The 25563-nt window shown below is 44.8% G+C and overlaps 1 long non-coding RNA gene across 3 annotated transcripts in view; it reads left to right on the top strand.

The window, feature by feature from the left end:
* Positions 1-25069, top strand: part of LOC311603152 — a 108406-nt gene extending 83337 nt beyond the window's left edge. For 2 of the 3 annotated variants that reach the window (XR_014780973.1, XR_014780974.1), the window contains 4 exons: positions 8696-8805; positions 10228-10411; positions 17118-17200; positions 24929-25069. This is a non-coding gene — a long non-coding RNA (uncharacterized lncRNA). Of the gene's footprint in view, positions 1-7154; positions 7299-8695; positions 8806-10227; positions 10412-17117; positions 17201-24928 lie in introns of those variants that run through there. The other variant, XR_014780975.1, reaches the window with a different exon arrangement.
* Positions 25070-25563: the final 494 nt, after the last annotated feature.

The raw sequence follows: 25563 nt of genomic DNA, 5'->3' as shown, positions 1-25563 counted from the left end.
ATAGACCTAGGGCAGGGGAATAGGGTGAAAGTGGGAGGGAGGGAGGAACGGGAGGATACAAGTGATGGGATAACAATTAAGTTGTAATCTGAATAAATTAATAAAAAATAAAGTATTTCATTCTTTTCACTTGAGCAGCTGACCCCAGGCCAGGTGACATCTTCTTCTTTTCCTCCTGGAACCTGGGAAGCTAGGAGCTCTGGTCCTCCTTTTCCTTTGGCATCTTCTCAGCACATCAGCTTTTCTCCAACTTTCCTTCTAGTGGCTCATATAACAAAGGGGCAGGTTAGTAAGTCTGATGTCAAAGTAGAAATTGAACATGTTTGTCATTCTTGAAAATATATGTGTATTCATTTCCTGGGGGTGCCTTGACAAAATGCCTCAAACTCAGGGGCTTAGAATAACAGCAATTCGTTGTCCTATAGTTATGGAGGTTGAAAGTCCAAAATTGGGGTGTTGGCAAGCTTATATTCCCCTTGGTTTTGGGATAGGATCGCCTTTACCTTCTAATAGTTCCATGACTTTATAGCATGGCTCCAGTGTTCACAGGTTGTTCTTATTTATAGTGACTCCAGTCATGTTAGATTAGGAGCATGCCTTACTTCAGTATGACCTCATCTTAAGTAACTATATCTGCAATATCTATTTCCAAGTAAGGTCACATTCTGAGGAATTGCTAGTTCAGACTTCATCATATGCCTTGGGGGTAGGTGCGTGGGTTCATACAACTCAACTTATCACAACCATAACAACTGACAAACTTTACAAGTGATTCTTGGACATTTTCTATTTCTGTGGTTTGGAGAATGGACGCATCATTTATAAATATCTTACTCCCAAAATACAGACCACCCCTACCCATCTCCCAGACTATAACGATGGAAGTTGGTGTTCTGCATTGGCAGAACTGGTTCTCATACTCTGAAATAAACAGCGAGGGGAACAGGCTGTGAAATTACAATATGAGGTGTTCAACACCATTTGCTTAGCACTTTGGGCTGTAGCCACAATTTTGAAACAACAGGCAAAGCTTACCTCTCTTCCCATGACACATGCATTTTGTGCCTTAGAATTTTCTGTTAGGGTAGAAAGAGGTACCTCCTTTATTTTGTGGTCGGAATAGGAGTTACACCAAAGTAACACATTAGAATGTTGGTGGAGGTGTAGTGAAGAGGACCTTTGCCATCTGGATCTATTCTCAAGGGTATGAGCCACACCTTTCTGCAGTTACAACACATGAACCTTAGAGGAACAAGTACTTATGGCTTTGGGAAGTGAACATCCTTGTGCACAGCATGACTGGTGCTAAAAATGTGATTTGCCTGTCAGGTCTTCCCACCTGGTGAGGAGAAAGTTGGGCTATGTGAGCTGTGCTTTTTCCTGGCAGGTCACCTTAGGGAGGTACATTGTACAGTGACAGCCACCTGATATGCATCCATCCAGAGTTGTGTTTCCAGTGGGAAACATGAGAGGGCTGGGAATCCAGGTGAGGTGGTCTCTACCCACAATGTTCCCCTTTGCCAGGTCACCCAGAATGGCACTTCTTACCATTAACCTTAGCCTTGTGCAGTCCCATGGGCTGTTAAGACATCTGAGCTTTCCTGAAACGTAGTGGCCACAGTGTGTGTGCCATGTGCATATGGTAGAACAGAGCTGCAACTTAGGGAAACATTCCCCCAAAGTGGTGGCCACCATTTTCTTTCGTAGTGTAGGATAACAGGGGAATTGCTTAACTTCTGTCCAGGCACTATATTTCTCTTCTACATCAGATGTTTTGTTTTCTAAGGGCTTTTCCATGTACTGTAGCACCCTCCAAGTTTGTTTTTGAAGTAACGTCTAGGGATGAGCTGTATGATGTATCCACAGCTGCTGGTACCTACAAAACCTCACTTCAGGAAAGGCTCCTTTGATGGATTCATCAAGGTCTTGATAGTCCATTGCTGGGGTAGAGTAGGCAACAGGGGTAGAGGGGTGGGGCTTTCCAAGCCCTTTGTTGCTGAGATGATGCCAATAGACCATCTGCTGCTCAACATGAAACTTCAAGATTTGATGTTTGCTAGGTTTTCCCTTATGCCCCTCTGCCTTCTCCCCTCCCCCCCCCATTTTGGAAAGCATATGCGTTCTGTGTGCTGTTGTATGTTGGAAGCATGTAACTTGTTGTTTGCTCAACATGTGCTTGCAATTAAGAGGTTGTCTTGAGTCTCAGAAGGAACTTTGGACGTTGCAGTTTTGAAGTGTACTGGGATGATTAAAGACTATGGTTATTTTGGCAGTTGGAATGCATGGATTTTGACATGACTGTAAGTCCATGGAAACCAGGGGTGGAATGTTGTGGCTTGAATGCAAAATGTCTCCAGTAGGTTCATGTGTTTGAACAATACAGCTGCTGGTGCTTTAAAAGAAGGTGTGGAAACATTAGGAGGTGGAGCCACTGAGGGTGGACTTTGGTCCACTTCAGGTCAACTTCCTGTTTACTTCATGCTTTTTGAATCTAGACACAATTTGAATAGCTTCACACTTCTGCTCCTGTGCCTTTCCCACAATCATGAATTGAATCTCAATGAACTGTAAATCAAACAAGTCATTCATCTTAAGGAAAAAAAAAAACCCTAAAACCGGAAAAAAAAAACCCAGATGTAGATATAGACTGAACTTAATTGTCTCATCACCAAATTTATCAGTGTTTGAGCCCTCATGAGTCATGATTAGAGGTGGAGCCTCAGAGGGCTGGCTGCTCTTCTGATGGGGTTCAGCGTACCTGTAATGAAAAGTAACAGCGACTTTGTTTTTTGTATTTGCTCTCTGCCACATGAGAACACAGTGAGAAGATGGCAGTCTATAGACCAAGAAGAGGGCTCTCACAAGAGCCTAAGCATCCTGGTACCCTGATCTCAGGCTTCCAGCCTCCAGAATGATAGAAAGCAAATTCAGTGTTAAGCTATCTGGTCTATGGCAGAGTCCTTTATAATGACCTAAAACAGAAGTCGTTTCCTAAGATTGCAAACTTAGATAAAGAACCACTTCAACATAAGTTTTAAGATATATATTGATTTAGCCTACATTATCAAATATTTATTGAGTGCTTTTCATGTATCAGACTGTCTTTTCTGCATTCTTTTCCCTTTTTATCCCTTTCCTTTTGAATGCCTTTGTGTTTTCTCTTTCTACCTTCTGTGTCCAATAACATCATTACAATGTTGTTATAACTGCCGTACATTTAATGTTCCAGATTATCCTTGTCTTTCTAATGACACATATAAGAGGTACTGGATTATGGTGCCTATCTAGTGTTGCCTATCTAGTATTTCTGATGACTTAAAAAGAAGGAACAGCATTCCAAGTTCTTGTTGAACTAAGGAGGCTCTTGAAGCATCCGGGTAAGTTCCATCCTCAGCCACTGCAAGGCAGGATTGAAACGCCCCCTGTCTCTGCAATGACACCGGTTGCCCTTTAACAAGTGCTTTCTATTTCCCATTGATCAGATTCTCTTATACATTTGTAAGCAGGGACAAGTATCTTTAAATCCTCATATGTCCTACTATGTGCACCCTTGGGTTAATTCATACCCATGGAGCTAGCTGTAGTTTCAGAATCCTGCATGGATCCATATTTGAGAGGATTTAAATTGGCTTGATACTACTAATGGCTTAACGGAGTATTTCCACTTAACTGGAGCCAGTAGGCTAGGGAGCATGTTAATTTGGAAGGATTAAGGAATTATATGTGCTTAAGAAGGCTCAGAAGCCAGAAGCCCCCAAATGACAGCGTCTACGAAGCACACTCTCACAGCCAGTTACTAGTCATCATTTGCTTAACTGACATGAAGATAGTTCTTCTCTTTTTATTTCTTCTTAGTATGGCCTTCCATGCCAATCAAGGGTTCCCTTGCTTGTGAACGACAGGGGCTTCTGATTAGAGTGGCCATTCTCAGAGGTTGCTGAGGGACTTGGCCAGACATATCAGGTGTGGCATCAGCTTTCTGTGATACTGTGTGTGCTATTCACATGTGTCTATGGGTAAGACCTTTCAATCTGGAGTCAAATTGCCCCTTCTCTGATGCTGAAAAATGATACCTGTTCCTACAGGGACAATCATAGAGAGATGTTTTTCCCCCCAGCAGAAATTCTCTCCCAGGCCTTCTCCATTCTGTCTGCCCCACCAAGCCCATGTGTGACCCTGGGGCCTGCTTGTTTTGCCTTGTTTGGGCCTCTTCAGGTCTCTGAGAATGACTCAGGATCCATGATCTCCGTCAGTTCTGGAGCAGGGCCAAGCTCATGCCTTCTTTTCTGCTGTCTTCATTAATACTGGGCTCGTGTCCCAGCATTCCTGAGAAATTGATAGAGACAGAACATCAATTGTCGTTTAGCTCTACAACAGGGAAACTCACGGTGACAGGATGGGGGAATTTTTTTGCCAGGGAAGTCACTGAGCTCTTCCTGGAGCAGTCAGAGTCAAGGCTCTCTGGGCTTTTGTGAGGTCATCGAGTGGGACACAAGACAAGAGCAACAAGCCGCTAATCTGCTAATTGTGGCCTGGCTAAGTGATGTTACATTTTTGTTTGGCTTTCCTGGATTTGATAAATGGCTATGTATATGCAAGAGAACAAACCGAGGAACCCTTTCTCAGGCCAGAAGAATGCTGCAATGCTGAGGTTAAAACTCAGTGGTCCAGGTAGAGGCCATCAGGTTGAGCAGCTGTGGTCAGACCTGGACCTCTGCTTCAAGGGATGCCACAGCATCAGGGAGAGAGAAGTTATGGGTAGTGTTGGCTCTGGGTAGCTTCATGTAATGGCTGCCACAGTCTTCTATTTCCAATTTCCTATAATGTCAAGAAAAACATATGGTTGCCTTCCCTCATTTATTACCTTTTGAGTCCTCAGGTGATTCTGAGATAACATATATACATTGAGCTTGGGGACTATTGAGGGACAGTTCTAGGCTGTGAGTACAATGGCATTTACACATAGGTAGGAGTTTTCCAGGCAACCTAATAAGACTATATTTCAAAATAAAAAGTAATAAAGGGGTTGGGGATATAGCTAAATAGCAGAATACTTGCCTAATGCACAAAATTCAGGGACTTACCATTTTTACGTCCAGCATTCCTAGCACTAGAAAATAAAGAACTGGGCATTAATGCAGGCATCAGTGAAAATAGACTGGAAAAATCAGAGTAGGTAAAGATGGTTGAATACCTGGTGGATGATCACAGCCATTCTAAGGCTGAATTAAAGTTGTGGGCAGTTTTGAGACATTTATAATTTTAGTGGAATAAGGCCAGAAATGTTGGTGGGTTCATGTGTGAGTTTTGTGTGGTGAAAATAACAATTAGAACACACTGAAGAAAAGGATGTCACGAGTCGATGAGCTGACCTCAGAATGTGATCTTTCCTTGGACAACAGTGGTACATGTTAGAGGCATTCCCAAGGGTGGGGGCCAGATATTCAACAGACATAGAGGTACAAAATAGGAGATTCCCATTGGTCTCTGAGTTACAAATCATTGTCTGCTTCCTTACTGAGATGAACATTTGAGGGTGATGTGTGCCCATTATCACATCTCTATATTGAACTCAAATATAAGTGTATAGCCATGGAGATGGCTGACTCAGTGGGTAAAGAACTGGCTATACAAACATGAAGACCATAGTTCAAATCCCCAGAACCCAGATCAAGCCAGGCATGGTAGGACACGCATGTACTATGGCAGTACATTATGTATTCCCAGGACTCTTAGAGTGAGATGGAGGCAAGGGCCAGTCATTATGGTACACACAGCTGCAAACTACAAAATAGAAGCTCTATTCTGAAAATTAAGGTGGGAGGCAAGGCCTGAAACCTAGGGTTACCCTCAAAGTCAAAACGTGTGCTGTGGCACTCATGCCTGCCTTTACAGTCAGAACTATGTACATATATGCACAAGCATTATCCATATATACACATGTATACAATGTGGATGTTGGATGATCAAAGGAACAAAAATGTCAAAATTGTGAAATAGTAGGCCTTTGGAGAAGGAGACATCTAAGTGTTTGAAACTATGCTGGATAAACCTGAGCTACGTGGAGGGATGGGAAGGAACAGTTCGGGTGCCCTAAGGATTTAAATCCATGTGTGAGGAGGAATTGTCTCACAAAGACCTCTCACCAAGCTCACCTTACTGGAGCTGGGATCAACAGGTCTGTGTTGTTGTCCTAGGAGAGGAGGCAGAGGCCATGTACCAGGCAGGAAGGCTGGGGCAGAAGGGAGGGCTTGTGTGCAATGCATCTTTTGGGGATTCCAGGTTAGGGAAAATCCGCATCAACTCATTTTTCTTGATCTATCTGTGAAGTATGGTCCCTGCTCTTAAAGTATTCATTGTCTCATTGGGAAGTAGGATATGGATGTGGGGAAAGACGCATCACAGGGAACAACAGTGTGGTGATGACCTTTGTCCTTTCTGGCCTCATGAGTATCATCAGATATACATACAGGTAGCTCCTCCTGAGCAAGGTGGCAGAGTACAGGCCCAAGGCCAAGTCCTTACAGGTTTCTTCTTGCATAGTGGGATGCATCATTTGGCATTAAGGGCTGTATGCTGGAGAACATAGAGAGCAGTGAACCTTTGAGGTTTCTGCTTTCCCTAGTCAGCTGGCTTTGCTTTTATAATGCTCGTTCTTACTTCATTTTTATCTATTTTCCGTATTTTGCCCATACTTCAAGCCAACTTTGGAAATATGTTTTATGATGACTAGATATCAGAGATAGAGAGGTTAGTCCATTCTTTGCCTTCCACTTGTGAAATCACAGTGTTTATTTTTTTATCCACATCTAAATTAAAATAAAACCCTTGTATTCTGTCTTAATGAGTCACCTTTTACCTTTCTAAGGAGAATTATTTCTTCCTATTTAAAAAGTCTCTGCTACTACAATAACTGGAGTGAACTGGAACATTCTTGACAAACCTGTTTTTGCTGAAGACAGCCTCAGAGTTGAGAGGTTTAACTCCGATCCCTCCTTGTTCTTTGGAAATCCTCCTTTAGGACTTCCTTTAACTCAGGCCCCTGAGACCTTCATCCCTTCTCCAGGCCAGGGCCAAGGCCAATGTGGTTCTTTGGGAAGATGGTCTGGGAACAACTGTATCAAAGCATACTTGTCTTTTACTTTCCAGAAAAGGTCACAGGAAAGCTTCTAAGGATGAATGTTAAGGCAAGAAAATGTGCCTGGCTCTGGTCAGGCCTTTTAGTGAGGGTTCCAGGAGCATCAGCGAGGTAATGCCACTCCCACACATCAAGGAATACCTGCCTTCTCTTGGTCCAGGTGAGTATTTCTTTTCCTTGTACTAGCCCTACACAAGGAAAGGGTTTCCATTCTTCCCTTCTGCCTATTATTAGATGGATTTCCATGTGTTTTTTTTTTTTGAGGCAGAATTGGAATTAAAATCATTCTAGAAACTTTGACTTGTTTTAAGAATATTCCACACCAAATATAGTTCCTAAGCTTTCTCTGAGCCATGCTACTTTCTTGATGGGATACCCTCTCTTAATTCTTCCCTTGGCCAAATCTACTTTTCCTTTCAGCTCAGTTATAGCTATAACTGGAAATCACGTTTGTCCTACATTGAGGAAGATGCCACCCCTGAGTTCTGGTCATTCTCTTTCTGTAATCAGCTCTAGCTGACTCTATTGAAAGAAAATCTAGCCTTGCTTGTGATTTTCATTAGACTCCACAACCCTTGATGGAGGAATGCATGTCATGTAACCTATGCAGTGCAGTATCCAGTAGAGTGGGCACTCAGCAAATATGTGCTGGGTGTGAGCAGGAGGGATATGGGGAGGAAGAGTATGGAGTAGAGAAAAAGGGAGAGGGAGGAAAGGAGAGAGAGAGAGAGAAGAGAGAAAGAGAGGGAGGAAGAGAGGCAGAGAGGGAAAGAAGAGTCAGTGTGCATGCTATTTGTCTAGGGGAAACTGAAAGAGGGAAGGCAGGAGGCTGATGTTGAGCTTTGCTTCAGTTCACTGCCCCTCTCCACATCATATGCGGGTTCTGACCCAAGGTTCAGCTTCCTTGAGTTCCTCAGACAGTGCTTGGACTTAGAGTCTCCATACTGGTTTTCTTGGCTCAGTTTTTCATGGGGTTTGCAAGCTCTTCACTAAAATAACCTCTCCCATAAACATGCCCTACAGTTTCCGTCTTCCTCCTTTGTTCATGCCATCTTCCCTGCATGGAGTCTCTACTTCTGCCCTCCTGATCTCTGTACACCTTTACCATTACCATTTTCTAAGATCTTATCATAACCTTTATTTCTTGGAATCCCCTTCCCCAGCCCTTCTGTCCACATCTTTCTTTAAATTCTTGGACTTAAATTCTGATCCTCAACACTGCTACTTGGCGCCATCAATTTGTTATTGGCCAATTTTGTACTAGAGAAACCGTCTTCCCAGAAGATGGTAAGTGAATCGGTGACCAAAGACCCAAATATGTCTTCTTCATTCTTTATTTTAACCTGGTATCTGTCAACTGAGAGGACATTTTGTATCCATCCCTTCTTAGCCTGACAGCCATGGCAAACTGAACCCTGAGCTATATATTGCATAACAATGGGTGCTAACCAGAAGTAGAGATGACAGATTTTTTACAAGGATGATGTCAGGGAACTTCTAGTGAATAATACGTCCTCCCCCTATGATGACACCATTTGTGAATGTTTTCTCTCACAGAGATCCTTTGTGGCAGAGGAGAGATAGCCAGACTAGAGCTGGCTGCACTGCTCGGAGGCCCATCCATGGAGAGAATGCCAGCAAGGAATGGGTAGCACAGGAGAATGCCGGTGAGAGGATGTCCTAGGGGAGACTCAGCTCTGACCACTTCATGTCTATGTGAACTGGTTGAGCTACACTGAGGAGATCTGGGTTTCCTCTCACCTCTTCTGAGGAAATGGGGACCACCCATTCCAATCTGGAGAGCCCACTGCAAATGAAGTGTTTCTTTTGAAAGGTTCCCCTGGAGCCATCCCTAAAAGATCAAGATGCAGAAAATAGTTTAATGAGGACACCAGCCTGCAGGTGCACCTGTGCTAATTCTGTAGACAAAGGCACTAACCTGGCAGCTCAAAGAGGAAGGAGCCATTAAGCCTCTTTTGGGACACATCATTTCTGAAGGACAGACAGAAGCAACTCAGTGAAGCAGGAGACACATGGCAAAAGCATTCTGGGGGCTCTTCTCCACTACCCTGGCCAGGTAGCCCGCCCCATGACAGGCTCTCTAGTATCCAAAGACCCACTAGCTGCTTGTCAGTAAAGTGGGACATGAGGACTCACTGGTGGCCATGACATGAAAGACGGGGAGAACAGGTCAGAGTTACTGCAATGGTTGCAGGAAGACTTAGAGAGTCAGGCAAACACCTTTCAAAGATTAGGAACTACGACACAGAGTGAGAAACACACTGAACAGTATACTTCGACCTTATGTGTGTTTGCACATGCTTAGATACATACATCATGCTCACTCACATGACTAAGACAAGAGTTTGATGAAACAATGCAGGATGCATTCTCAACACAGTGCTCTAGTCTTCCATTTTTAGATGGAAAACATAGCTAGTCAGTAAATCGTTTGTCCTGCAAGCATAAGGACCTGAGTTTGACTTACAACATCTACACACCATGCTAAATGTAACGGTATGAGCTACAGGGAGACAGAGACAAGCAGATCCTTGAGGCTTGCTGGCTAGCTAGCTTAGCCTAATCAGCAAGCTCCAGGTCCCAGTGAGAGCCTCTGCCTCAAAAACCAATGTGGATGGCTTCTAAGGAACAGCAACCGTGCTGTGCACATGTGGCTATGCCCATATACACCTCCTGTCCCGCCGCTATCAGTGTGGGGCTGGACTTCCTGCCATGTTTATAACTATCTGAGCGCTGAAGCTCCTCAGAGAAGTGAAGTACACATGGAGAAGGGACAGGTGGGACCAGAGCTTGGCAGGGAGCTCAGGTCAAAGCTAGGACAAGATTAGTGATTACCAGCGAAGGGCTTGTGGCACGACAAGATTCTCTTGTGCTCTAATGCTAAACAGGTGACAAAAAGGGACAGCAATAAGAGGCAGAGGAATGAGGCCATTAAAAAAATGTCAGAGAGAAAGATCCCAAACTAGGAAGAAGCCTCCTAGGAGATAATAGTGGACATAGATCAGTCGGGCAGTAGCCATCGACAGTTCCAACCTTTGGGTATTTCTTCTTGCTTTCTTCCCATACAGAGCGAAGCGTGGAGATCTGGCTTTCTCTCCCAGCCTGTTCTCTCTAGCCTTGGCATGGCGACAGGTTAGAAGGACAGGAGGAACGGGTGTGCCTAACTTAGATAGGAACTTCTGAGGCCTGTGGAGAAGATGCTGGTTACCTGCCTCAGCAATGAGCAGCCATCGCCACTTTGGTCCCAGCCAGGTAAAAGCCCTCTTTGGAGACCTTTGGCTAACATTCTCTGTTCTTGGTGTTTTGGATTTGGAACCTGGGGAAACAGCTGGACTCTTGACCATTCTGTTCCTTTTCACACTGTGCACATGCTTCTGGCTTCCTCCTCCTTCCAGATGTGTTGGACACCATAGACTCTTTCTGGGTTGGATGTGGGAAACATTGGGCTTTTTGCTGGGACACATGAGGCTAGTAGTTCTAAGAGGGATGTTGGAATATGGCTGGTCCCCTATGATCTTGAAGCTTTCTGCTGTTGAATGCCCCATGCATTTTTCTGTAGCATCCCCTCCATCAGTGCCCTTGGTAATGGCAGTTCCCTCTGGACCATGGACCCTGGCAGAGGCCTAGCCATTGCCCTTGCAGCTTCACACTGCCCTTTGGCCTGGTGGGTGCTTGCTAGTGCCATGAACGGTATCTTGCTCAGGTGTCAGCCCAGAGAATCCTTTTGTCCGGTTTGCGCCTCCTTTTCATGATACCCCTCTTTCCCACCCTATAAATAACCTTCCAGAGGGGTTGCTATATTTGAGCTGACCACTTACCACCTACACAGTGCTCTGCTCCAGAAAACTGTTTCTAGGCCAAGACTTGCTTCAGTGGAATTAGACAGAGAAGCTTCCTACTCTCTGCTCATCTCTTTCTCCAAAGACCATTGAAACTGGTTCCATGAAAGATCAAGGAAACTCGTTCCTACCCGGTAGAGTCATCTCTTTCTTTTACATGATGGGCCCAGTAGGGGAATCCTGGCCTAAGGTTTGTCCTCTGGACCTCCCAGATAGACTGAAGCTCTGAGGCCTCTTGGAAAGCTACTTGCACCCTGAAGAAAGTCTTGGGTGCTTCTCTCCTTTCCAGTGCTGTGAGGTAGGTGGAAATTTCCTGCGTGAGGCTGATAGAATGACTCAGGTGAAGACATTTCCACAGCAGGAGGAAGCCATATGACTTTAGGCCGTGACTAGCCCAGCAGCAGAAAGGCTGGAGGTCCAATGGAGGAGTCAAGCTATGCCTTTAGCACCTCTGAGTCTTTGCTTTAGGGAGGTGAGGGAGCCACTGGGCAGGCTCTTCATGGGTGCTCGAAAGGGTGGCTGATGGGCTTAGTCTTGGGGGTCCAGTCACAGGATCTTTTCACTTGTGAGTCTTACTAGGGGTTGGGGTGGGGACAATGTCCACTGGAGGGCACTGCAGCACTGCCTTGGGTGCTGTTAGCAGCCCCTCTACCCTGCAGAGGAGCTTGCCCATGTACTGAGAGCCCCATGGTTAGCTGAGGGAGACAGAGACCAGCCAGTTTCTATTGATTGTCCTGTGTGCAGTTAAATCCAATGGGGCTGGGGCCTCCAGCAAGGGAGTTGGACATGCATTCTGACTCTTTTTCATGCACCTCACACCTTTATTCACATAGGCATACACGGATCCATGTGCTCACTACTGCACACATTTTAACACCCACCTATACAGACTCCCAGTGTTGTGCACACTCTTGATCAGTCATATGACCCACACTACTACTTCACTGACTCCCATGCTCATTCAGTGTCCCTGTGCTTGTGAAAAGCGTGCTGTAACATGACCCACTTCGGCCATGTGCCTTCCACATGCAGGCGGCCTCGTGCAGCTGTTTGTGTGGAGGGGCTGATGTAATGTCAAGAAATTTCGTGTTATATTTAAAATGACACCTGTAAAAATAAGCCTCAATTTGTAATTTAAATACTGTAATACTCAATTATGTGAACTGACAGGAAGTGTCCCTGTGGCTGTGGAGAGCAACATTCTTGTGTGCCGCCACCTTCCAGTGTCTTGGGAACCCAGAGGTGGGGATGAGTCCAGCTTCCTTCCTGAGTGGCCCTCCAGGGGATTGTTCCGGGCTTCTCATAGCTTAAGCTAGTGCTCAGTGCTATTGGCCTGTGTCCATATGTCCGCCGTACCTGTCCTCAGCTGCTTCTAGCCTCTTGGGGCATTAGTGCAGGCAACAGAAATGGCATCTACTCTCCAGGGCTCTAGAATTCTCCCTCCCTCTCTCCCTCCCTCCCTCCCTCCCTCCCTCCTTCTCTCTCTCTCTGTCTCTGTCTCTGTCTCTCTGTCTATCTCTGTCTCTGTCTATCTCTCTGTCTGTCTGTCTCTCTCTGTCTCTCTCTTTCTCTCTCTGTCTCTGTCTGTCTGTCTGTCAGTCTCTCTCTCTCTCTCACACACACATGCATGCACAAACAGACACACACACACACAGACACACACACAGACACACACTCTTGCTTGCTTACTTTCTTGCTCTCTCTCCCTCCCTCCTTCTCTCCCTCCCTCCTTCCCTCCTGTGTGTCCTGTCTGTGTGTGTATGTATGTGTTCCCATGTACACACCCGTGCACACACATATGGGGCCCAGAAGAGGATGTAAGATATCCTAGTCTATTACTCTGTGCTGTAATTTCTCAAGACAAGCTTTCTCACTGGACCTGTGGAACCCAGGGCTTGCCATTTTAGCTAGACTGGCTGACAGCAGTCTATGCTGATCTGCCTGTCTCAGCCTCTCACAGCACTGGGGTTATAAGTGCATGTATAGTGATGTCCGGCTTCATATATAGGTGCTGGGGGCGGAGCTCCATGCCTCTGCATATGTAGCAAATACTCTGCCATGCAGGGGTGGGGTGGGGTGGGGGAAATCTCCCCAGCTCCAGCCACAGTCTCGCAGAACTCATGGGCTTTCATCTCTTCCCTGAGTTCTTTGAGCCTTCAGAGAAGGTTCCGAGGCCTTATACTCTTGTCACCTCACATAGCATTCCACAACCTTGATACTCTCTTTTCCTGCACCCTAGCCCCTTGCTGGGAATCACATCCTTTCTAGCTTACATTGCACAGGCTGGAGCTCCAACTCTAAGGACCCTTAACAGCACAGCTCCCCAATTCCTATCTACTCAGCAAAGGCAACACAAGTGTAGAAGATATGATTGAAGAAATAGATACATTGGTCCAAAAAAAAAAAATTAAATGTAAAAAGCTACTCCCCTTTCTTGATTTCACTTTGGCCCTGGAGGCAAAGTCACCATGTTTGCACCGGAATATTTGCAGGGTTCCTGGAAAACGGGGTTTACTGTGTGTGGCTTGGACTTGGCTAACATAGGAGTTCCACTCCCTCCTTCACTAAGGCTCAGGCAGGACCAGGCTGGCCTTGAACTCACAACGATCCACCTGCCTCTGCCTCCTGAGTGCTGGGATTAAAGACGTGTGCCACCAGGCCCGGTTCGTTTTTTTTTTTAATTTTTATTTTTTTAATTTTTTATATAGGAGTTGATGCGAGTCACACTGACTGAATGCTACCCATGCACCAGGTGGTTTGCTGAAGGCTTTGCAGTCATCTGTTTAGTCTTCATTGCAAACATCGGGGTGATAGTAACATTCCTACTCTGTAGCTGTGGATGCTGGCTTAGAGAAGTGGGACACTTTCCCCAGTTCACACCGGCTTCATGGAGCCAGTGTTATAAGCCAGGCCCTTTTCTTCATAGAACAAATAACCCTTGAAGCCACAAAACATGCTAAGTGTGTAGCCTTCAGTGCTTGCTGATGCTTTCACATCCATGTCCTCTCCCTACAGAGCCCCGCAGGCATCACTTCTGTGGAGTAGGGGAGGCTCCGGATGTTATGCCCATTGTGGTGTTTGACTAAGAACAGCCCCCCTAGACTCATATATTTGAATATAGGAAGTAGCACTATCTGAGAAGGATGAGCAGGTGTGGTTTTGTTGGAGTGGGTGTGGCCTTGTTGGAGAAGGTGTGGTACGGGGTTGGGCTTTGAGCTTTCAAAATCCTGGACCAGGTTCAGTCTCTCTTCACTGCTTGCACATCAGGTTGCAGAATTCTCAACCGTGTCTCCAGCATCTGCCTGTATACTGCCATGCTCTCTAACACGAGAGTAATCTAACCTCTGAAACTGTACGCAAGCCCCCAATGAAATGATTTCTCTTATAAAAATTGCCTATTTGATGCAGCAGAGGTGATGGTGCCTATTTGAAGCAGCAGGACGGTAACTAGAACAGCCATTTTACAGATGAAGAATGAGAGGGAACGAGTAAGAGGCTTCTTCATGTATGATTTTTATTTTGAAAGCAGAACGTGACCTGCAACAGATTCTGGCTAGGAAAATCAGTGGCAATAGCTGGCGGTTACCCCACATTGGTAGTGAGTGCCCTCAGGTCCTTTCCATGTACCGCCTCATGTCCTTTTTAAAAATGATACACTCAGTGAGATAAATGTGTGGTAGACCTTGCCGTTTGGAATTCTGAATTTTCCCTTATTCACACCACACAGTGCAGTTCTGGAAGTTGGCTATTCCTGGAAGCAGTGCCTGTGAGAATGGGCTCTTGTTTAGATTTCTTCTCCCCCTGGGAGGGGCGTTAGTGGGGGAGCTGAGAGCCAGCAGGTCAGTGTCCCCTCTGCTGCAGCTCTGCAGGCAAGGCTTGACGATGAGAAGGAGATCTGCTACCTTTCTTGGCATGATAGACAGGGTGCGGCATTCGTGCTGAGGACTCTGGGAGCCATGCTAGAGTTGGAAGGATGATCCTGGAAACCTTTTTACGGGAGCCTTGGGTGAAGGTGTACAGTTTCAGGACATTTCTTGTTACTTAGATATTTACATACTACCATGTAACAGAGACTGGGGACATCAGGGGAGGAGCCCTTGTTGCTTGTGTATGTGCACATGGTGTGCGTGTGTGTGTGTGTGTGTGTGTGTGTGTGTGTGAATGTGAGAGTGTGTGTGTACATGTGGGATGTGTGTGTGTATGTGTACATGTGGGGGGTTTTATGTGCATGCAATGTATGAATGTATGTTGTGTATGTATGCATGTAGGCATATGGATGCATGTATATGCATGTAGTGTGTGTGTCTATGTGGTATGTAGGTATGCACATGTGGTGTGTGAATGTGTGCTGTATGTGAATGCACATCTGCACATGGGGGTGTGTATGTGCATGTAGTGTGTGTGTGTGTTTGTGTGTGTCTGTGTGTGTCTGTGTGTGTCTGTGTGTGTGTGTGTGTGTGTGTGACTGTAGAGCTTATATGGGTTTCAATCACGAAGATTCTCATCATATGGAAAATAGAAAAAAGATGAATTCTTGGTCATTTTCCTTGAGATGGGGCATGCCTTATCCTGGCTATATCCCCCAGTCCCTAGTCAAAAGCCTAGCACATAAAAGACATCTTGTAATAATTATTGAGTTAATTTTAAGCATTCCTTTCAAATTAATTGAGATATAATTACATACTACAAATGCATGTAACTGAAGTGTGCACTTCAGTGAATCGCCAAGTGTAGATACAGCCATGTACGTAGAAGCTCATCAGAACGTGATGCCTGGTCCTCATCTGCAAGAGTTTCCCAGGGCCCCTTTCCTCCGGTTCCTCATCCCCTGCAGGAAAACTGAAACCCAAAGCCCGTGGTCCTGAGTGCAATCCTCAGAGTCATTTTGCCTGCCTTTGAAGTTCATACAGAATAGATCAAACAGCATGGACTTTGTTTTCCTCTGTTCCCTTAGCTTAGCATGATTTTTTTTGAGACTTATTTGTTGTACATATCAAGCAATTCACTCCTCATTTCTTATGTTATTCCACTCTTGGGTCAGCCCCAGTTTGTGCTCTGGTTTATATTTCTGTTTGCCGTGATAAAACTGTGACCAAAAGCAACTGTGGGAGAAAGGAACTTTAATTAGCTCACAGATCATAGCCTCTCACCAAGGGAAGCCACGGCAGGGTCTAAAAGCAGGAACCTAGTGTCAGGAACTGAAGAATAGGCCACGAACAATGCTAGTTACAGCTTGCTTTCTCTGTTTGCCCTACTATCTTCTTCTTCTTGTTTTCCTTTGAAATGTGTTTATTTTTTAAGTATCTTTAAATTTTTAAAAATTAATTTATTCAGATTACATCTAAATTGTTATCCCATCAATTGTATCCTCCCATTCCTCCCTCCCTTCTGCTTTTACTCTATTCCCCTCCTCTAGGTCTATGACCAGGGGGGACCTCCTCCCCGACCATATGGTCATAGGCTATCAAGTCTCATCTTGGTAGCCTGCTTATTCTTTCTCTGAGTGCCATCAGGTCTCCCCACCAAGGGGAAGTGGCCACTAATGGGGCACCAGAGTTCATGTCAGAATCAGTCCCCGCTTTCCACACAACTGTGGAGAATGTCCTGTCCATTGGCTAGATCAGAGTAGGGGTTCGATGTTTACTGCTTGTATTGTCCTTGGTTGGTGCTCTGCTATCTTCTTGTATGTCCCAGGGCCACCTGCCTAGGGATGGCACCTCCCACAGTGGTCTAGGCTCTCTGATATCAGTTGTCAATCAAGAAAGTGCCTCCACAGACACATCCACAGTCTAATCTGATAGAGGCAATTTCTCAATTGAGATTCCCTCTTTTCAGGTATTTCTAACCAGAATGGGTTGTTTATCTAGTTTCTATTTGATAGACTTTGTGGGTTGTTAGCAGCTGGGAACTTTCACAGTGTTGCCGTTAGTATTCACATCTGAGTGGGCACAAGTTTCCACTTTCTGTGGACACAGTTTTCATTTTTTTTAAGGTAAATTACTCAGGGGTAAAATTGACAGGTCATAAGGTAGTCACATGGTTAAGAGTGTATATGCTTTGTAAGACGTTTATAAACAGTTTTTCAAACTAATTGTATTATCTTCTGCATATATCACCAGCATATGAAGAACATGGTTGCGGTTCTTCCTTTTCCAGCATCCGATATTGGCATTTTTAAAAGCAATCTGGACCGTTCTAGTAGGTGGGTAACTACAAGCCATTGCTGTTTCAGTTGGAATTACCTATTTGTATTGACGTGCTTGCTTACCAGCCACTTACATTGCTTTTTCATGAGACATTGATTAAGACCTTTTCCTGTCTTGTTTTGTATTTTTAAAAATGACCTTAAAAGTTTCTAACTGCATTTTAATTTATTTGCTTGTGTGCATGTATTCCTCCCCCCTACCTTCCTGTGGATGTGTGAGCTTGTGCCATAGCATGCTTGTGGAAGTCAGAGGGCAACTTACAAGTGTGGGTCCTGGGGATTGAATTCAGGTCACCAAGCTTGGCAGCAACTACTTTTGCCCAGTGAGCCATTTCCTTGGCCCCAAAAACCAACTTCTGAGTAATTTGTTAAATGTATGCTTTATGTATGTATGTTTTCTCTGGCCTATCTTCATTTTTGTATACCTTCTAATATGAAAAAAACTCAGTATATTTATTTTTTGTCTTTTGTACACTCAGCCTAAGAAATCTGTGCCTACTCTCTGATTCGTAATTAATTAATTAATTAATTAATATTAATCAATTTTCTCTCCTCACTTCTCTACACCACACCCTCCTTCTCCCTTTCTCTGCATTGGCTTCAAAATTTTCATTTAAGTTTTTCGAAATGAATCTTGAGAGACTTTTTTTCCGTAAGATTAGAGATTCAGGTCAAAGTGCCTGCTTTTTATGGAGGGCTCTGTAGCCAAACTGAGCATTTATTCTGTGTCTTGTGCAGGGAGCATGCTGGTGACTGGCACCTTCTAACATCAGTGTGAGACACAGGTGTCTTGGGCAGCCTCTGCTCATGAAAGATAAATTCTCTGCCCCATGGGAGAATTTGAAAGGTGATAAGTAAGCAGTTGTCACAATGGGGTCATGGGTAGCTCAGGGGACAATTCGCTGGAATTTAGGGGAGTTCCTTTCCTCTGAGGTCAGAGAAAGCTCTTGGGAGGGGGAGGTTCTTGAGATGGGGTTAGAAGGGTGAAAGGAATTTGGTATGTGAGATGTAGGACATGAACTCAAAAGCTACACACACACACACACACACACACACACACACACACACACACACACTTATATACACACACATACACACATACACACATACACACACTTATATACACACATATACAATATACACACATACACTTGTATACATACACACATATATATGTACGTATATACACACATAAGCACATACACAAAAACACATATACACATACACACACATACACATAGACACACAAATACACAATACACACACATATACACATACACACACACACACACACACACACACACACACATGTGCATGCATGTGTGTGCACGTGTCTATGTAGACCTCTAATGGAAAACTGGAAAACCATACTTGGCCTATATCTATGCAAACTTCATGTTCATGTCACTGTCTGCCTTAATGTCTTTATCTGTGTCAGTATCTGTGTTTGTATCCATGTTTATCCCCATGTCAGTGTTCCTGTTCATGCTGGTATCTGTGTCTGCATTCATGTTAATATTCATGTCTTTGTCCATGTCTGTGTCAGAATTCATGTCTGTGTTGGTGTCTATGGCTCAGCAAACCTCTAGATTTAGGGGTAATTAACAGACTTATTGGAATGTAATGGTGTAATACATGTACTTAAATAGAACTTGACAGAGATCAGTTCTTCCAAACTCCTGGCAGGTTTGTTAACAGTTTTCTCATTTAAGCTTGGAGCCTCACTGCTCAGCATGGAACAGGACATTAGAAATCACCTAGGCTATGCTATTTACCATTCAGCCTGGGGTTGGCATGCAGAGGGTCACTGGCAGAGGCCATGGGGCACATTGTCTGGTTCCTGGACCCTAGCTCTCTCTGCATCTGCCTCTCATTCTCTTTTAATTTTAATTTTATTAATTTATTCAGATTACAACTAAATTGTTATCTCATCTCTTGTATCCTCCCATTTCTCCCTCATTTCAACTTTCACCCTATTCCCCTCCCCTGGGCCTATGACTGAGGGGGACTTCCTCTCTTACTATGTGGTCATAAGCTATCAAGTCTCATCTTGGTAGCCTGCTTATTCTTTCTTTGAGTGCCACCAGGCCTCCCCACCAAGGGGAGGTGGTCAAATATGGAGCACCAGAGTTCATGTCAGAGTCAGTCCCCACTCTCCACGTAACTGTGGAGAATGTCCTGTCCATTGGGTAGATCAGAGTAGGGGTTCGATGTTTACTATTGTATTGTCCTTGGTTAGTGCAACAGTTTGAGCCCCAATCTACCCATCATGGTGTTCTTCTTGTAGGTTTCTAGAACCCTCTGGGTCCTTCTATTTCCCCATATCCTATATTTCTCTTACCTAGAGTCTGAGTAGGATGTCCTCACATCTATCCCAATCTCCTGATAAGTGAAGACTTAAGTGGGACATGCCTTTTAGGCTAGTGCCCAGTTATAAGTGAGTATATACCATGTGAGTCTTTCTGCTTCTGGGTTAACTCACTCAGTATGATCATTTCTAATTCCATCTATTTGTCCACAGATTTCTGGAATTTCTTGTTTTTAATAGCTGAGTAGTATTCCGTAGTATAAATGTACCACAGTTTCTTTATCCATTCTTCAACTGAGGGACATTTAGGCTGTTCCCAGGTTTTGGCTATTATAAATAAGGCTGCTATGAACATGATTGAGCATCTGTCCTTGTTGTGTGGTGGAGCATCTTCCAGGTATATTCCAAGGAGTGAAATAGCTGTGTCTTGAGGAAGCCCTATTCCCAGTTTTCTGAGATAGCACCAGATAGATTTCCAAAGTGGTTACACAAGTTTGCATTCCCACCAGCAATGAAGGAGTGTTCCTTTTTCTCCACATCCATGCTAGCATGTAGTGTGTCACTTGAATTTTTTAAAATTTTATTTTATTAACTTATTCATATTACATCTCAATGATTATCCCCTCCCTTGTATCTTCCCATTCCTCCCTCCTTCCCATTTTCCCCTTACTCCCCACCCCTATGACTGTGACTGAGGGGGACTTCCTCTCCTTGTATATGCTCATAGGGTTTCAAGTCTCTTCTTGGTAGCCTGCTATCCTTTCTCTGAGTGCCACCAGGTCTCCCCATTCAGGGGACGTGGTCAAATATGAGGCACCAGAGTACATGTGAAAGTCAGACCCCACTCTCCACTCAACTGTGGAGAAGTCACTTGAATTTTTGATCTTAGCCATTCTAATGAGTTAAGATGGAATCTCAGAGTTGCTTTGATTTTCATTTCTCTGATGACTAAAGATGTTGAGCATTTCTTAAGTGTTTCTCAGCCATTCGATATTCCTGTGTTGAGAATGCCTCTCACTCTCTTAAAGCTAGGGAGCTGTCTATACCTCTGCATCTCTGAACCTTTGCAATGCTCCTCAATGCTCTGCCATTTGCAAGTCCTTTGGACTAGAAGTCAACAGAATATCCGCCCTTGCCTATCTCCCTGTATAGATTTAGAATTACTGAGTCAACAGAGCCTGTCTCTCTTCTTCTAATAACTTAGAACTGTTTGAAGACAAGGGGTCATGCTTTATCAACTGACACCCTGTCATCATCACCTGCCTCCTTGAACCATACTTACTATACAGTGACCACACCTGCTGCTAGCATTCTGTCCACATAGGGAGACTTAATGTGGGCTCTGAGGATTTGAACTTAGGTTCTCACGCCTACACAGCAATTGCTCTAACCACTAAGCTACCTCTCCAGCCTTCTTGATTTTCTGTTTAAGAACCCATCCACCTTCCCCCAAACCCTCAATCTGTGCTCTGGTGGCTCCACAGACACCCATGATAGTCCTTTGTGGCCCAATTTAGCTCTGTATCCACAGAATACCAGAGTTTTTGCCTACAGTATGGATCCTGCCAAAAGCTAAAAGCTAGTGAAGGCAGCTGCCGTGTCCAGACTTGGCATGGGTACTGCAGTAGTGGAGTGGATGGGCCAATTGCCTTGTTATTCTCATGAGTCTGATTGCGGGGTTGGTCTGAGAATGACAGAGGACATAGTTTGATGGTCCGAGCCTTTGGGGGCACATCGGGGGTGGAGTCCTCTGGCTTGTCTCTTGGGTTCCAGTCACATACCCTTTAATTCCCATGAGAGCCCTGAGCATGACTCCTTTGCTCCATCACTGGCAGTAGTTTGCTGCTGCTGCGGCTGCAAGTATAACTGTGAATATCTCTATAACCCAGTGTTCCCTGGAAGGGAAGACCCACATGAACACACTGGTCTCCTGGGAGTCCGAGTGTCCCTCAGAATCATAGCCCCTCTGTTTATTTTCTTAGAACTTTGGTTATGGGTGTCTGCTGACTTACAGGGAAGCTATGTGTCCTGTGGAGGAGGCAATGGGTAGCTGTTTTTTTAATCCAAATTTGGACAAGTCTCTATGGCTCCTGAGCTCAGCTCCTATCTGTTGCTGGAAGCTGCTCAGCCCTGGGAAGGACTCAGGACAGCAGACAGAGTGAGTTCTTCGCTTGCTGTCCAGTTAATCTGGACCTGGGACCTGAGACTGGAACACTGGTCTCCACCACAGCCATGACCCGCTCCATTGAAGCCAGTCTGGATCATTCCTGTTCACATGTCTCTGCTTCCCAGGGCCTTTTAATACTTCCAGCCTTAGTCCTGGAGTTATAGCCATGTTGATTCTTCTAGAAAGTTGTCATCTATTATCTATGCCCAATTTAATGATCATATTGGGCCTTCATTATGCACCAGTGTTTGGTTCTCTCCTACTCCCATCTATAGTAATGTCTCCCAGTTGTTTTGTTTCCACAACTGGCCTCTTCTTTTCTGTGATAGGTTTGCATTATCTCTCTGGGGTGGATGGGACTTGTGGATCAAGTGCCATGTCTATACTGCCTGGATGTCTTGGCACTTAGCACCCACCCAGTGGGAGCATAAAGAATGGGTGCAAGGGCCACTCTCTCTATAAGAGTTTCTTGTGCCTTTAAGCAGAACTGCTCAGAACTTGGTGCAGAATACCCCAGCATTCTCTGGGTAGATGCTTCTCTCAACACATACCCACAATAAAATTTTCTCCTCTTAGCAATTTACAAGGCAGCTGGTGATGAGGGTTATCATATCCCTAGTCATCTCAGCATCCATATTTAAAGAACTGATAGCTTGAACGGTGCTCTGCAGGTCAATGAGCTAGTGACATGATACTTTAGTAGGGTTTTCTTAGGCTGATAACACCACCATTCTGAGTGGAGCTAACAATGTTGCCCATTCAGTAAAGGGTCAGTCCCCAGAATAGTTCTGTTAAGAGGAGGTAGAAAATGTAAAAGGTAGGCTTCAGTGGGAGATTTTATATCATTAGAGGTATGGCTCCTTGAAGAGCTTATTGGAGCACTGCCTAGTTTCTCTCTCATTCACCTCTGCTTAGAAGTGAATGACTTTGCCACCTACTCTCACCATCACACAATGTCTTGCCACAGGTCCCCAAAAAACAGTGTCAACTGATCGCAAATTGAAGCCTGCAGGGCAGTGAGCCTTTTCATCTTTTAAAGTTGACTATATTCAGCATTTTGTTAGAGTAATAGAAATTCATGGACACATTCCCTGTTCAGGTCATATACTCCCAGGATTTGTGTCCTTAGCTGGGTCATTGTACACACAGCACTTGGGTCAGGGCAGTGTCTTTGATGGGAACTGTCATGCTTGTGTATAACTGGTGTGGGACTTTGCAGGATGAAGATCATATGGGTTGATTAGTGCTGCCTGGGACAATATAAACTTCCCTTTCAGAATTCCATCTGAGTTAGGAATCTCCAGCCCAGCCCAGCTGAGACAGAGGTGGATCGAGATGGGGAGACTGGCCTCTAAGTAGATGGGGGGGGATGAGGGAGGTAGCCCTTTATTTCTTCTAGGCTGATGGATCCTCGGGTCAGCCTGGAGACCTTCTGGCTTCTGCACAAGCAGAATAAGTGGCCTGGAGGGCCCTACCCACGTGGCTTACAAGGAGCTTCCTAACTTTTAAAGTCCTCTTGACCCCTGGCCAGCTGTGGTCTTACTCCCCAGATCCCCAAGTTTGTTCTGAGCTTCCTTAGATTATGCCCCCCACCAGCTCTCCGAATGTTTGAAATGAAGAGTGAAGTAAGTTGATATCCGCTGCAGCTCAGAGCCCAGTCAAGTTTAGCAACCCAACCTTAATTACACAGGCTGGGGGCTCGCTGCTCTTCCATGTGACCACTGCAGAGCTGACACACAGTGGGACCAGGGCTGCTGGGATTCCCCGGAGGGGAGAGCTCAGGTCTAAGGGCATGGAATCTGACAGACGATTGTTATTGCAATGTGTGTGTAGTTGAATGACATCATCCTATTGAGAGCAGGAATTTTTTTTTTTGTCAGTCTTTTAACACAAGTTTATGTTTTTCAGACCTTAAAACTGCAGGTCATTTTTTACATTTGCTATTGAGAGCAGATGTGACTGATCCCTATCGGGTTCTACTGAAAAATGACGGGGTCGCAGAGGGTCAAGTACAGCCTGCCTCTCAATCTCCATTATTATTTCCTCCACTCAGTGGCCTCAGCAGGAAGCTTATGCTTGGTAATGGTGGCCTTCATTCCCAAGCCTGCTGGTCGCAGACCCCAGCCATTGGTGATTTTCACACTAGAAACCCCTTCTAGGCTCAGCAGACTGACGTGACAAGGGAGCCGTGACTGAGAGGCAGGAGGCTTAACAGTTTCCAAACCTCAGCTTCCTGACTTAGGTGATGGCAGCGAAGGCAGGATGGTGTGCACTCTTGGCTTTGGACAGGCCTGAATGGGCAACTCTGTCTTTGGAATGGTGTGTCCCCCTCCAGGGATTCGGGGGAAAGTCAGCTAGATGCCATCATTGCTGAAGATGCCCACCTCTCACCTGCTTTGGTACCTGGCAGGTTTGGCTCGCAGGATGGGTGGGTTTGGGATCTTCCATAGGAAAACTGTGAAGAATTTTCTCTGTTCACATCCATCACTGGGCTCATGTGATAACTCTCAAGGGACGTGCTACTTTCATATGCTATGTATATAGGCCATCCACTCATCCATCCATCCATTATTTGTGGAACAGTGGGGGCATCTTCTCTTACCTTCATATATATATATATATATATATATATATATATATATATATATAAATATGTATGTATATATGTATATATATGTATGTATGTATATATGTGTATACACACACACACACACACACACACACACACACACACACACACACACACAATCTAGTCCTCTTCTTAAATTTGCAGAAGGCTTACTGAAGAGCAGAAGTGTGTGTGATGTAGGCAAAACCGGGATGGGAATGGGGAATGGAATGCCACAACAAGGCATGCAGAGCGTCGGGGGAAGTGAGGGTGCAAACAGACATCTGAAAGATGAAACCCATGGGAGGGATCAATGTAAGGATCCACTGTTCAATAACACAACCCAACCGTGGCTCCCTTGGGTGTTTTCTGCCTCACTCCCAGTTGTATTGACAAGGTAAAGCTGGATCTTGTGTCCAGTCGGAGAGGGAGATTGGGGTGTGTGCATATCATATAAGAGAACTTTAAGAAGTACTTAAAATGTGAATTTTGGGAGAAGAGGTGGGAAATCTCATTAAAGAAGATTGCATTAGTTGCTACTATATATATATATATATATATATATATATATATATATATATATATATATATATATATTCCTCCAAGTATTCCCATGACTTGTGAATGTTTTTCCAAATATAGATATTGATGCACAGGTGGCTGTTCAAAAGACTTGCTGACTAAGAGAGGCCAACACTGGGGAACCTCACTGAGTCTTTGGGAATCTCATCACTGGTAGAGAAAGGTAAGAACTGGAACTGTACTTGTATAGAACTTGGCCAGCTGCGGGAGGTGTGGCAGATAGCTTACCTCCTCTCTGACTCTTTTGTCTCTATATCTAAAACTGGGACAACTGGAGCCATTTCCAGCTGAAGCTACAACCACCTGGCCTCCTTGTCATTCAATTCTCTTGCTTTGTGGGGACAAAGCAGGGTCACAAGGCACTTCTGGTCAGGGAAGTGCTTTGAAAAACTGTAAGCGCCATCCCCACTGTGCTTATCCTAGGGAGTGAGGGTAGGCAGCGTGGGAGTCACAAAGGGTTAAACATCTTGGCAGAAAGTAGGCTTTTTATGTTTGGGAGAACCTTCCTCTGATTCCTTAGGTTGGCTTCACTTTTAGTGCAAGGATCTGAGCAGAGGAAGGCCAAGGGGATCCTTCCTTGGGCTCATGGGAAATTTGGCAAGCAGCATTAATAAAGGCATCCTATTCAATGTAAAATACCAGGCTCCGGTTGGCTAATGGCTGGCGCATTGGAACCAGTTAATCTTCTGAGTCCA

Source organism: Acomys minous (assembly GCF_964271855.1).
Source record: "Acomys minous genome assembly, chromosome: 8".
Classification (NCBI taxonomy): Eukaryota; Metazoa; Chordata; class Mammalia; order Rodentia; family Muridae; genus Acomys; species Acomys minous.
This window is presented reverse-complemented; position numbering and strand designations above follow the sequence as displayed.